Raw genomic sequence first — 15,636 nt, forward strand, 5'->3', positions numbered from 1 at the left:
AGCTGGGTGATGGAAGGTTAGCAAGCAAACAACCTGGTTCAGAGAACACCAAAGACTCCACAGTTCAAGCCTCAGCTGCAGATATTCTTTTCTATTCCCCCTTCCTCCCCAAAAAATCATATGCTTAGCATTTGCCCTAAATCCAGTTTGTAAGAGTGGTATAGCAGCTATAAAGATACAAGTTTGCCAAAGCAATTTTTTTTAAAAAACTCTCTGCATGAATGAAGTCCACTAAACTCATGTTTATAGTTTAAAACAAGTAATCACAATCCCATACAAGTATAAAAGAACCGCCACATTAAATACTGGATATTAAAGTTTAACAATTTTCTATATGATGGCTTTCATCATCATAAAAAAAAATATCAGGTTTCAAACCTTCATGTTTTTACAAGCAGATGTTAAATCCAAGTGGATAAATGCCAGCCTTCTGGAGGCCGAGAAACAAAACTGGTTGATGAGTCTAGGATAATTTTTGCATTAATGTATTTATTATGTATGCAAATCAGACCCTTTTTTTTCTCTAGCACATTTAGCATTTGTACGATTCAAAAAACTTGTTAGGACAAAGGATTTGGATGTTAGGATTCGAAGTTTCCTGGCAGCTTACAACAGTAAAGCATACAAAATAATTGTCAGAACAATATGAGAGAGTTGTGTTGTGGGGTTCCACCACAAAACCGCGGACGACAAAATCGCGGTCGACGAAAGCGCGCATTTGACGTCATCACAGCGCGACGAAAACATCGCGCTGTGATCGAAAAATGTAAAAATAAAGCGAAAACCTTACCCTAATCCCCCCAAACCTAATCCTAAACCTAACCCTAAACCTAACCCTTAACCTAACCCTAAATCTAACCCTAAACCTAACCATTAACGTAACGCTAAACCTAACGCTAACCCTTAACCTAACACTAAACATAACCCTAACGCTCTAAACCTAACCCTAACCCTTAACCTAAACCTAAACCTAAACCTAACACTTACCTTTATGTGAATCGGCTTGCTTTAATTTAATTTTTATTTCAATTTTTAATTTTTTTCATCGCGCTGTGATGACGTCAAATGCGCGCTTTCGTCTATCGCGCTTTTGTGGACCGCGGTTTTGACGGGTCACGGTGTTGTGGACCGCCAGTGGCCAGTGGAGCTGGTTGCAGATTCGGACAGTGGGGAGGTTGGGGAGGAATATGGGCCAGTCCTGGAGTCTGGGGAAGGCTCTGATGTGGGCTCTGTGTTGGGAGGGCAAAGATGGGGCCAGGGTTGTCTGACAGTTATTAGCTGCCTTCGGAATCAGATATCAGTGGGGCAGAAGAACAGCTGGAGCCTGTTCCCAATGTGCACATGTGCAGAGCTGCCAGGAGATGGGAACAGCTAAGGAACAAGGGCCAACTCAGGAGTAAAACTACAGCTGGAGGGTGAATGGCCCCTCCCATAGGGAATAAAAGAGGAGCGAAAGGGGAGTGGAGTTTGCAGGAGACAATTAGTTCAATTCATGAGGGTGAAGATCTGTTCTTGACGTCTTGCCAAGGAATTGCTGCTACAGCCTGGTGTTTGAAAGATATCGACCTGGCAGCTCTCCAAGCCTGATATAGGTCTGTGGGTGTGAAATCTCATGAAAGACTATTTGCCGGGACTTTGCTGGAGAGGAATTCCCTTTAACCTAAATAAAAGAGGCTTTATCGGGACAATGGGTCTGCTTCACGCTCTTGGGAAGCCTAGGTTAGAACAGGTTGATCAGAGCAGTAACGTTTATTGCTACTTGCCTATTTACAAGAAGTTGCGGGACTAACTCCATTCAATATAGAACAACTAGATAAGGACTGCAAGGGGTGTTTTTGGGGGGGTGTTTGTGTGTCTCTGTTTTATGTAATTTCCTCCCTTTCAGGGATTCCAGGCGAGCCAGTCTCTTAACTGCTCCTTCCACTTCAGTTGCAGATTGCACCACATCGTAAAAAAAATGCAGCTCAACCCAAGTCACTTAGTACAACTAAATAAGATGATGAACAATAATGTAAAAACAGTGTCGAAACAATATGTTCAAATAGTGGATACCAAAGATTTAATTTCTAAAATGTCTCCAGAAGAGAATATCTTTGGTTTAATTTTGGACAGCCGTACCAAGGGAGCCAAATGCTCCTGCAAAGAACAGAACCGGACAGGACAAGACAGGACAGGAAAAGGATAAAAGATAGGACAGGACAGAAGATAGGGTAGGAATGGAATAGGATAGGACAAAATGGAACGAAATAGATTCATAGGAACAGAATAGAATAGAATAAAATAGAATAGAACAGAGCTGGAAGGGACCTTCGAGATCTTCTAGTCCAGCCCCCTGCTCAAGCAAGAGACCCTATACCATTTCCAGCACATGGCTGAAATATCTTAGTCCCAAGCCATGTTGGGCATTATGAGTCAAACGTTGTGATGCCATATATAACTCAGAGATAGTAGGGGGGGGATATCGGCAACAGCACTGCAATTTCTCAGGGAAGTGGCAGTACATTCCAGAGAGGGGCCCAACACAAGAGGCTGCACTGTCCTGAACTGGCTGAAGGAGGGAGGAAAAGGTTCAGGGTAGAGATACAGCCTAAAATCTCCCAGGGTATATCTATTAGGCTGGGAGGTTATAGGTTTAGTCAGGCTAGATTCTGTCTCTCGGACCTAAGTGGACTCGATTAGGCCTCACTGTGTCATCTTTGGGCTTAGGCCTGAAGTAGCCATTTCAATTTCCCCCAGAAACCTATTAGCAGCCAATGCACGATGGGCATATTGCAGCTTCCAGGTGGTCTTCAAAGGTAGCCCCGTGTAGAGTACATCGCAGACGTCTAACCAAGCAGCAATAAAGACACGAGTTTTTTGTATCCAGACTCCTCCTGCTTTAAGAAGGACCACTCGGTGGCATCTAGCTTCTACCCTATGTGAATCCAAGAGAACCCCAATTCACAGACTTGCTACTTTACGGGAAGTGCATTGCGTTTGAGAGATGACGCTGGAACCAGCAGAGGACAGCAGAGCACAAAGAGCTTTTAGCGTCTTTCATCCCATCCAGACCTCCACATCTGTTGAGCAAGAATTTGATGACCTCTGCAGCTGGTATCCGGAAGGCAATATAATGCTGCACTTCTAATGGCCTCTCCTGGAAGCTTCATATTAAACAGGAAGAGCCAACCCAGCGGTACCCCCCACGACAAGAGCACCCACAAGCTGGAACCATCTACTGAAGTAGGAAGTGTCTCTGAACCCCGACCCATAAAAGCAACTTCGAAGGATATTGTGGTACTGTGATAGCAAACATCAACAAGAGTTATCGTAGTGAGGTTCTCTATCCTATCCAGGTCCCAAAACTGTAAAGCTCACGCAGCAGTGGTGAAATTCAATTTTTTTTTTACTACTGGTTCTGTGGGCATGGCATGGTAGGGGAAGGATACTGCAAAATCTCCCACCCCGCTCTTAGAAGAATGAAATATTATAGGAAATATTAAGAAGGCAGAATATTATATTTCCCTGGATGAGAAATGGAGAAACATGTCTTTTAGGCAGGAAGCAGGCTCACTCTTAATAGCCCCCACCCTCCTCAATAGCCCATAGCAGATGTCAGCATTTAAGAGATAAAGAGATGGCTAGGTCTATTCATAGGCAAGTGCCCTCACCCAAGACCCAACAAAGGTAGGATTAGCCCTCTACCCATCTAGCAACAGAACTCACCACGTGACATGACGTCTGGGGAGATTATATCACCCAGCAAGCTTCAACCAAGCTTGGGACGCAAGACACTACAAAGTTACCCCTGCATAGCCCCATGGGAGACTGACAACCAATCAGAATACATTTCTTACACAGGAACAGGAAGCTCCAAGGCGGCGCCCAAGCGAGGATATAAATCTCTCTCTCCCACCCATGTGCTTTTTTCTTTGCTCGGCACCAAAAAAACCCATGTGGTCCTGTCCACGATTAAACCATCTTTCCAAGCAGTCTCCATGTTTCCAGAGTCTTTTGTTCCACTTGGAACTGAACCCAGGTGGATATTTATTCCAACAAATCTCTTCAAAACATGTTTGACAAAAGATTGGTCCTTAGATATCTCATGCTGCTGTTTTAAGGTGTCATTTATGTGAGATGGGTGATGTACAAATGTGATAAACAAATGAACAAACAAAAGTAAACAAGACATTTGAGTGTTTTTTGGATTCATATGATTCTGGCATGGCCAGAAACTTGCTTTCAAGTTACAACTGATGTTAATGCAGTCTTTTCTTTTTAATGTGTGTGCCTTCAAGTCAGTGTTGACCCTGGACAATTGCTTGGACAAGTTTTCTTGACAAGATTTCAGAAGTGGCTTGTGTTGTCTGATTCCTAGGGCTGAGAGAGAGGGACTGGCCCAAGGTCACCCAGTTGGCTTTATGCTAAGGCAGGATTAGAACTCAGAGTATCACAGTTTCTAGCCTGGTGCCTTAATCACTACTCCAAACAAACTCCTTAATGACGTGGTGGGAAAAAATGTACTAGGCAAAGGTGCAACCAAGATCTTGAATTTTATTACCCTTATGTAGAATTGACATGTTACGAAACTTTGACCTCATCAGGTCCGAAGCTTGAAACAAAGAGAACTATTTTACATTGATGGAAAGAAAGTTACATGCTGATCTTAAGGAATGGGTGCAGACTACATGCTCTGTCAGGTTTTGAAATGTCTTCCTGTAGAAGTTAGCACCCACCCCTCTCCTAGAAAAGAATGAAATATCCTGGGAAATATTGAAAAGGCAGAATATTATATTTCCCCGGATAAGAAATTGAGGAACACGTATTTAGGTAGGAAACAGACTCACTCTTAATAGCCCCCATCTTTGTCAATGGGCCATTAAAATGCCCGAGTCAGTCTATTCTACATAACAAATATCTCCTCTTTCACCTCCTGGGTGATTGGCTTAAGGCATGATAGTATTATCCATCTCACCTGGGAAGAAGCAATGTTCAACCAAGCTTGGGATCAAAAGACACAGAACCTACAAAATTAGCTAAGACAACCTACAGAGTTAGCTAAGCCCCTGGGAGTCAGACAACCAATCAGAATACATTTCTTACACAGGAACAGGAAACAGAGAGGTGGAGCCGAACAGAGAGTATAAAAAACTCAGGAACTCTCAGCAAGTCCCTTTTTTTCCTTCTTCACCCAACATCTGGAAGCATGTGATCCCCTTTTCTGTCCAGGAGCTCAAGCCATGTGATCCTGTCCACCATTAAAACATCTTTCCAAGCAGCCTCCATGTTTCCAGTGTCTTTTTCCCCACTTGGAACTGAACCCAGAGGGACATTTCTTTCAACATTTATATTTTAAACATGTGAAGAAGCATGTTTCTCCCCGCTTTTAGAATAGCATGTTTCCACATTATTCCATGTTTCTGTATGCTCTGGATTTAAGAATAAGTTTCAGGATTGAATCAATTTTACATTAATATTGTATGGATTTTTTTTTCTTAGTGTCTCTCCCTCCTTTTATTTTAATTGCTGAAATGTTACTGTACTATCACTAACGTATCATTTTATTTTATCTTTGTTATACATCACTAATAATATTTTTAGTTCAAAATTTTAGCTTCCGAGCTGCTTTCAGTTTAATGTAGTCCTCCACACCCTGGCCCTTTTATTGGGTTTTTATTGTTGCTACTTTGCATAATTTTATTTTTTCCCCATAAACCATAAACCATGTTTTAGTCTATATCCATATATCTTCTGTCAATCACCTTCCATTCAGCCAGCTGTCTTTGATAGCAACAAATGCAAGGTTTTAGTTTTTAAAAGCAGCAACAAAGAACAACCAGCATGAAATCATACCAGCAGGAGGAACTATGGCAGGAAAAAAACATAATACTGTGGTCGACAAAAAAATAAAAATCCCATCATTTCCTGGCAAAAAGAAGGGGAAGAAAATTTTAGAAGAAATAGAAGGGGAAGAAATACTGCTTTATAAAGCTTTAGTAAAACCACACTTGGAATAGTGCATCCAGTTTGGGACACCAAATTATATAAAAAAAAGAAAGATCTTGAGAATGCAGAGAAGAGGAACAAAGATGATTAAGGGACTGGAGATGAATAGCAATAGCAATAGCAGTTAGACATATACCGCTTCATAGGGCTTTCAGCCCTCTCTAAGCGGTTTACAGAGTCAGCATATTGCCCCCAACAACAATCCGGGTCCTCATTTTACCCACCTCGGAAGGATGGAAGGCTGAGTCAACCTTGAGCCGGTGAGATTTGAACAGCCGAACTGCAGAACTGCAGTCAGCTGAAGTAGCCTGCAGTGCTGCATTTAAGCACTGCGCCACCTCGGCTCTAAACATATAAAACATATAAAGAACGGTTGCAGGAAGAGGTGCCATGATAGCAGTGTTTCAATATTTGAGGGGCTGCCCCAAATAAGAAGGGACAGGGTGTCAACCTATTTTTCAAAGAACCAGAAGGCAAGGCAAGAAACAATGAATGGAAACTAAACAAGGAGAGAAGCAACCTAGAGCTAAGAAGAAATTTTACAACAGTGGAATGGCTTGTCTTCAGAAGTTATGGCTGCTTCATCACTGGAGGCTTTCAAGAAGAGGCTGGACAGCCATTTGTCTGAAATGATATACGTAGGCCCATGAATGGTGAACCTATGGCATGCAAGCTGTCAGTTCCAGCGCGCATACGCGCGCCAGCCAGCTGATTTTCAGCCTTTGGGAGGGCTGGGGGAGGCATTTTTGCCCTCCCCAACTCTAGGAAAGCCTCCGGAGTCTGGGGTGGGTGAAAAATGGGTCCAACAGCCAACTGGAAGTTCAGAAACTTTCCTGAAGCCTGGGGAGGGCAGAGCCGAGGTGGCGCAGTGGTTAGAGTGCAGTACTTCAGCTGACTGCTATCTGCAGTTCGGCGGTTCAAATCTCACCGGCTCAAGATTGACTCAGCCTTCCATCCTTCCGAGGTGGGTGAAATGAGGACCCAGACTGTGGGGGCAATATGCTGACTCTGTAAACCGCTTAGAGAGGGCTGAAAGCCCTATGAAGCGGTATATAAGTCTAACTGCTATTGCTATTGCTAAAAACGGCCTCCTCTGACACCCCCGGAATTGGAATTGGAATTGATTTTATTTGTAGGCCGCCCTTTTCCCTGAGGGGACTCAGGGCGGCTCACAGAAACCAGGGAGAGGGGAATACAATACAATACAATACTACGACAACAACACATAATAAGATAATACGCAACATGCATACAACATTCGGGCGGGGTAGTGGTCCTTATCCCCAGGCCTGACGGGCGAGCCAGTTCTTCAAGGCTGTGCGGAAGGCCTGGACGGTGGAGAGGGTACGAATCTCTACGGGGAGCTCGTTCCAAAGGGTCGGGGCCGCTACTGAGAAGGCCCTCCTCCTTGTGGTTGCCAGCCGACATTGGCTGGCCGATGGGATGCGGAGGAGGCCTAACCTATGAGATCTTATAGGCCGTAGGGAGGTAATTGGCAGAAGGCGGTCTCTCAAGTATCCAGATCCACTGCCATGTAGGGCTTTATGGGTGGTCAATAGCACCTTGAAGCTGGAAACGGATTGCTTCCGAAGTTCTGATTGGCCCATTGGGCTCGTTTTTTGCCCTCCCCAGGCTTCCCAGGGGTGGGGGTTGTGCGTGCATGCACAGGTGGGCGAGGTGTATTGCATTGTGGGTGTGGGGCACGCGTTTACAAAAAGGTTTGCCATCACTGATATACACCTCCTGCTTGAGGGTTGGACTAGAAAACATTCAAGGTCCCTTCTAACTCTGTTATTCTATGCTCTATGTTCCAAATAGAATCAGGGACATATTTTATTTTCCTGGGCTCCAAGATCACAACAGAGGGTGACTGCAGCCATGAAACTAAAAGACGCTTGCCTCTTGGAATGTCCAAGCCCAAAATTCCAAGCTTGGTGGCATAAGGGGTTCTATTGTGCGTAGAGGAGTATTCTTCTCGTGAAATACTTCTGGACCCGCTCAATCGTATTAATGTCCGATATAAAGCGCGGATTCCAGGGAGACAAGCTATATTCAAGAATTGGTCTGGCAAAGGTTTTGTATGCCCCAGTTAGCAGTACAATGTTACCGGAGAAGCAGCTTTGCAAAGTTAGGTTAACAACTCTTAATGCCTTTTTGGCAAGGCTGTTACAGTGAGCTCGGGGGCTTAGATCGTTTGAGAAGTGTACTCCTAGGTCCTTTACGAGGTCGTTTAATCCCAACTTGCATTCGGTGCTCTGATTTTTATTGCCAATGTGTAGGACAGAGCATTCACAGGCAGGAATCATTGGAGAAGACCCTGATGTCTGGAAAAATCAAAGGAATTTGAAAAAGAGGGAAACTGAGGCGAAGGTAGTGAGGAACACCAGAAAGAGCACGCAAGAATTCAGGGATGCAACTTCCTAGCCAACGATCCTGGAAAAATGATACCCAACAGGTCACAAAGAGTTTCAAGAGACTGAGTGACAATCCATGTAAACCTACCCAATTAGGTTTTATTTCAGAAACCAGGGTTAACTCAGCAAGGGCCTATCTGCAATGTGTGAACCCGTGGCAGCAATTCTAAGGGGATCGCTCGGTTGGATGGGAGCTGCTTCTGGTCGGTTCTTCCTTCACCAATGTTTAGATTCTCACTCCCTCATTCATGCCAGACTTACTAAGCATACTTAACCATCACTGAGAGTTTAGAGGGCGCACCCTTCATTTTTTCTTTTTGAAAAAATGTACACGGTTGCTAACTGTGGGGCTTTCCCAGCTGGTTTAATATCTTCTTCCTGGTTACATGAGCCACAGCACACTGAGAATTGAAATGGGTGATTTATATACAAAAAAAAAATATCTATAGTCAGCCGCTCTATCAAGGAACTCAAGGAAGAATGCAGATTATAGAGAAGATTGAACACTTTCCCCCCCCTTCCCCTCAATCCTGTTTGTTGAAATCTGGTGGCAAATTGCCAAGAATGGATGGTATGGGTGCTTATTTGAATGAATTGTGCTTCAGAACAGGCCTACCGTTTTAAAATTATGAACTGCTGATGGTTTTATAGCTTTCATGCAGTTCTCCAGGCAAAAGTAAAGAACTCGTTTGGAAGGAATAACAGAATAAGAGTCGGAAGGGACTCAAGAGGTCTTCTAGTCCAACCCCCTGCTCAAGCAGGAAATGCTATACTGTTTCAGACAAATGGTTGTCTGATCTCTTCCAAAAATCCTCCAGGGATGAAGCACCCACAACTTCTTGAGGCAAGACATTTCAATGATTAATTGTTCTCATTATCAGGAAACGTCTTAATTCTAGAACTACCTGTTTTATATTTTGTTATATGATATATGATTAATGTCAATATTGTTGTTTGTTTGGTGTTCTAGTCAACTGAGGTGATGAGCACATCTTGTAAATGTTATTGTTTTTAACAATTTAGTTGTGTCCAGCTTTTGGTGACTTTATACTAAATGATCTAGTAAATAAGTGATATTAAATTTAAAAAAGACAGAAGGTCCTAAATCTAGGAACTCTTGGGATCCATCCAAGGTTTGTTACAAGATGGACAGCTGTATAAACATTTTCAATAAAATGAATAAAAATGTATCCACGTGGGATGTACAGGTAGTCCTCGACTTACGACCACAATTGATCCAAAATTTCTGTTCTTAAGTGAGACATTTGTTAAGTGAGTTTTGTTCCATTTTATGACCTTTCTGGCAGTTGTTAAGTGAATCCCTGCAGTTGATAAGTTATTAACCCAATTGTTAAGTGAATCTAGCTTATTCATTGATTTTACTTGTCAGAAGGTCATAGAGAATTATGTGACCCAGGACGCCGCAATGTTCATAAGTATGAATCAATTGTCAAGTGTCTGAATTTTGATCCTATGATCACGTGGATGCTGCAAAGGTTGTAACTGTGAAAAAATGGTCATAAATCACTATTTCAGTCCCATTGTAACTTTGGTCACTAGACAGTTGTAAGTCAAGGAGTCTTTTGGAAAAGCCACCCTTTGGGGTTCACCTCCCAGAATTCCCCCATCCAGCAAAAATTGGAGGCTAAAACATACAAAGAACAGTTGCTGGAACTGAGTATGTCTAGTTTAATGAAAAGAAAGACTAGGGGAGACATGATAGCAGTGTTCCAATATTTGAGGGGCTGCCACAAAGAAGAGGGAGCCAAGCTATTCTCCAAAGTACCTGAGGGCAGGACAAGAAGCAATGGGTGGAAACTAATCAAGGAGAGAAGCAACTTAGAACTGAGGAGAAATTTCCTGACAGTGAGAACAATTAATCAGTGGAACAGCTTCCCTTCAGAAGTTGTGAATGCTCCAACACTGGAAGTTTTAAAGAAGATGTTGGATAATCATTTGCCTGAAATGGTGTAGGGTTTCCTGCCTAAGCAGGGAGTTGGAGTAGAAGACCTCCAAGGTCCCTTCCAACTCTGTTATTCTGCTTGGACTGAGTCTAAGGAAGGTCTATTTGGCGCTTTCTCTTGGTGTCTCTGCCAGGCTCAAAAGCTCCTTTTGTCTAAGTATCCCCAACTTTTTCAATATAATGGATAACAACTTCCATCGCTCGCCATGCCTCTGAATTGTATTCTGATGTTTTCCTGGATGGCTCCAAAATTCCCAACTTCACAGACTGTTAAAAGTTGAAATTCGTATTCAAGTCCACCTTAGTTCTAGAATGTCACTAATTAATTAATTAATCACGATGCAGCCCATCTCTGATCCAAGTGCAACCTTACAGGGTTATTGTTGCAGGGACAACTGGAGGCAGTTTGACTGATTCTGCTTTAAACCCCTGGAGACAAAAAGAAGGGATGCAAATTAAAAACCTCCGGGAAAGTTTCTTGCATAACATCTATTTATACTCTTATTTCTTCCCTCTTATCTTGGCTCGGGTTTAAGTTCTTCATTTATTTTCCTTTTTTGATTCTGCCTGTTTAGCTTTTTGTCCTGCTGTTTCCTTCACTCAGCCAAGCCAAGCCAAAAAAACAAACAAACATCATCCACAAATCAATTACACATTCAGATATATGCATCATTCTTAGCTGCTTTTTCTTGGCAATCTTACTCAGCACGGCTGGCCCTGACACAATTGATCAGGAAAGTCTTCTTTTTTAAAAATTTAAATTTTAAACACTTAAAGATAACTACAAAGGCAAACACATAACTTAAAAACAACACAGAACGTTCCATCTTACAGCGGTTACATATCAGTTAATCTTTACAATTATTGTTTCCCCTCATATACATTCCAATTTTATATTTATAGTCACCTTGTTTCTTAATCTTTTTTTGTGTACTAGTCCTTATTTGTTCATATTTGGTTGTTTGTCTCAGACAATCATATTACCTCTGTTATATTGTATATACATTTCTTACATTAATCTATCCATTATATCTTAATTTTACATTTCCCAATTTCTCATTTCTTCTTTCTATCATCTAGCCCAGTGGTCCCCAACCCCCGGTCCGCGGACCGGTGCCGGGCCGTGGAGTACCTGGCACTGGGCCGCGCAGCGGCCGGGGGCCATGATCGCTGCAGCGGCCGGGGGCCATGATCGCTGCAGCGCAAAGGCTCCTGGGCCGTGCGCAAAAGCTCCTGGGCCGTGCGCAAAGGCTCCAGGGAAGAGAGCCCCGCGCTGGTACGCACGTGATATATAAACAATCAATGTGTCGTCACGAACAACGCCCTGCCACCCCTGCGCGCGCTCAGCGGGCCACGGTAAAATTATCAAAGGCTGACTGGTCCGCGGCGATAAAAAGGTTGGGGACCACTGATCTAGCCCAGTGTTTCTCAACCTTGGCAACTTGAAGATGTCCGGACTTCAACTCCCAGAATTCCCCAGCCAGCATTCGCTGGCTGGGGAATTCTGGGAGTTGAAGTCCGGACATCTTCAAGTTGCCAAGGTTGAGAAACACTGATTCTAGCCATTTGTACCATTTCCCCCAAATCTTTAATACAGGTAATCTTGATTTACAACCAGAGGTGGGTTGCTACCGGTTCACACCGGTTTGGGCGAATGGGTAGTGGCAATTGCGATTGGATCGCCGAACCGGTAGGGACAGCAGGCTAGCCACGCCCGCGAACCTGTTTCCCGGTTGCCCATGCCATTGCTGGCATGTTTTTTTGTTATTTTATAATGTTGTGCGGATGCGGAGAACAATTTGCATGCAACTGTGCATGTGCAAGGAACGTGCGGGGCACGCGCGTGAGCAAAGCATGCGCAAAGCGAACTGGCAGTAACGCCGGCAGCAACCCACTCCTATTTACGACCATCCATTTGAGGACATTCAAAGTTACAAGGGTGGTGAAAAAAGTAACTTATGATCATTTTTCACACTTACGACCATTGCAGCATCCCCGTGGTCACCTGATCAAAATTTGGCAATTTATGACAGTAACAGTGTCCTGAGGTCATGGGAGCATTTTTTGTGACGTTCAGACAAGCAAAGTCAATGGGGCAACTGCAGCGATTCACTTAACAACCGTGGCAAGAAAGGTCATAAAGTCAGACAAAACTTTAATGAATGTCTCACTTAGCAACATAAATTTTGGGCTCAATTACGGTTGTAAGCTGAGGACTACTTGTATATTTTACTTTAAAGTTGCCGAAATTGAGAAATACTGGGTTAGGGGAACCATCTTCCTTTAGAAATGTTAGATCCAAATGAGTGGCCATGTTATTTGTGTATTTAATGCTGACTAGGGGATTTTGGGAGATGAAGTATTAAAATGGCCAAGTGTGAGGAACAGCAGTAAACATTTAAGAACAAGCAGAATGTTGATAATACCATTATTGCCACCATCTTGCCTTTCTGGACTGCAGCCTGTACAAATACCTACAAAAAGGAGAAACAGGAACAAACAAACAGTGTCTCTCACAATGCTTTAGAACAGCTATTCTTAACCAAGACAACTTTAAGATGTGTGGACTTCAACTCCCAGAACGCCCTAGCCAGCATGGCGAATATCGGCTGGGGAATTCTGGGAGTTGAAGTCCTCACATGGTATAAGGCCAAGAAACACTGCATTACAGTGTTTCAGGAGCCTATAAAGTCTTCACTTAGACCAGTGTTTCTCAACCTTGACAACTTGAACATGTCCGGAGTTCAACTCCCAGAATTCTGCGAATGCTGGCTGGGGAATTCTGGGAGTTGAAGTCCGGACATCTTCAAGTTGCCAAGGTTGAGAAACACTGACTTAGACACAAAGAATTACTAAATACATGCTGGCTGTCAGGTGTTCAAATTTTGATTGCATGACCATGCTGCATGGTTGGTAAATCAATGGTTGTAAGTCGAGGACTTCCCGTATAACAATATCTGGGGGGGGGAAACACTCCCTCCTTATTGCACCTTGTTTTCTGTACCTTTTGAGTTTGTCTGAATCCTACAGTTCAGATCTGGGAGAGTAATAAATTATCCCGCCCACTTTATTCATGCTCAGAAACACCATTTGTTATATGAAACCAACTTTTAGGGCTAAAAGCCATAGAAAGCGTAAAATGACAGGGGGGGGGAAGGAGGGAAGGGGGGGAATAGCTTGAATGACAGCGTGTCCAACAACAGCTTAGCAGTGAGAGTCTAAGACAAGCTGGCTCATTTTTCTTCCTCTAATTAGTCTCCTAATTACTAGGCTGTTTTGCTTAATTAAAACCAGAGAGAGGCAGGGAAGGGGGGGATTTATTAGGGGGTTCCACTCCTGTCTCCCAATCAGCGCTAATTAATATAATCTCCAACTGCAGACTTAATGAGCTGCTAATTAACCATGGAAGGAGAAGGATTAATCCATCTTTTCCTCACCTGCTAGGCTATGCCACTGCGCCCCAAAGAGATGGGGGGGCTACCCATGTTCTCCTCCCTGCCCCCCCCGCGCCTCTCCCCTCCCGACTTCCCACACTCCACCCTACTAAATGCTTCCAGACCCTCTCCCTCCCGATCTATTTCCACACACCCTGCCAGACGCAAAACTTTCCCAACCAGGAGTAACTTTCGTTTTTTTTGCAAGGGAAGGGATTTCCGGATAATCATGTGGTCTGTTTCCCAGCAGAGGGAGGCTGTGTTGTGCAGACAGTCAATAAATTAGCAGGTCAATGTCCAATGCTGTGCTGGATTGAGTGGGAAGAGTGGGGGGAGGCTTGGCTGGGGAGGGAGACCTTTTATCACAAGAGAGGAGGGGGAGAAAGGGTGGGCCTGCAGGTTTGCGGTGGTAAGACATATAAAACACGGTTGCTGGAATTGGGTATGCCTGTTGTTGTTGTTGTTAGTTGCGAAGTCGTGTCTGACCCATCGCAACCCCATGGACAACGTTCCTCCAGGCCTTCCTGTCCTCTACCATCCTCTGGAGTCCATTTAAGCTCACGTCTACTGCTTCAGTGACTCCATCCAGCCACCTCATTCTCTGTTGTCCCCTTCTTCTTTTGCCCTCAATCGTTCCCAGCATCAGGCTCTTCTCCAGTGAGTCCTTCCTTCTCATTAGGTGGCCAAAGTATTTGAGTTTCATCTTCAAGATCCGGCCTTCTAAAGAGCAGTCTCCTCTAGGACTGACCCGTTTGATCGCCTTGCAGCCCACGGGACTCACAGAAGTCTTCAAAGCAGAGGTGGGTTGCTGCCGGTTCAGCCTGGATCGGCCGAACCGGTAGTAGCTGCGGCAGTAGGCTCTGCCCACCTCCCTGAATGCTGTGCGCGCGAGCACGCCTGAATCAGTAGCAAAAAAATTTAGCAACCCACCTCTGGTGCAAAGGCCTCAATTCTTTGGTGCTCAGCCTTTCTTATCGTCCAACTTTCTTATGGTCCAACTGGTTCTCAGAGGCCGTCTATTATTTCAGACAAATGATTATCTAATCTAGTCTTAAAATCCTCCACTGTTGGAGCACCCACATCTTCTGGAAGCAAGCCGTTCCACTGATTTAATCGTTCTAATGCAGGAGTGTCAAACTCAATTTCATTGAGGGCTGACATCAGAGCTGTGGTTGACCTGGGGGCGGGGGGGAGAGCAACTGGGTGGGTGTGGCCAACTGGGTGGGCATGGCCAGTTTGACATCACTTTCCAAATTGCTGGCATGTTTCCTCTTTGCATTGGGTAGACAGGGCCGAAGCGACGTGGGCTGGTCCCTTACATTTTCCAGGACGGCCCTGTGCGCCAGATATGACTACATTGTGGGCCAGATTTGGCCCAAGGGCATTAAGTTTGACACCTCTGTTCTAATGTCACCCAGGCGTATTTGCACTGTGCAGGGGTATCCATAGGGTATGATAAAAAAGTCAAGATAATGGCTGCAGCAATATGCTTAAAACTTTAATCTCATGGCTGCAACTGTCCTCTTGAGTTTTTGACCATCCCAGCAGACACGAAAACAAAGTATTTATAAGCAACTAAATGAAACCTTGTTTTGCTTATCAACTTGTATTTTACTCAACCATCAAGCTTAGTTTATTTTTCACAGCTGTCACAATAACAACCAGGCCTTGGCTGATCTGCTGGAATGACTCAAGTCTTCTTTTATTGCAGGGAATTTCCCTGTTCCTCTACCATCAATAAAGGTTATTTTGATTGTTGCTTGGATGTTATTGTCTCTCTACCCTGCGTACAGCTGAAGTCCTCATGACCCAGGCCGAACTCCTTGAAAGTTATAGTTCC

This window comes from Thamnophis sirtalis, unplaced genomic scaffold, assembly GCF_051295495.1.
Source record: "Thamnophis sirtalis isolate CommonGarterSnake01/CBP01778 unplaced genomic scaffold, rThaSir2_p1.2 scaffold_3, whole genome shotgun sequence".
In the NCBI taxonomy this organism is placed as follows: Eukaryota; Metazoa; Chordata; class Lepidosauria; order Squamata; family Natricidae; genus Thamnophis; species Thamnophis sirtalis.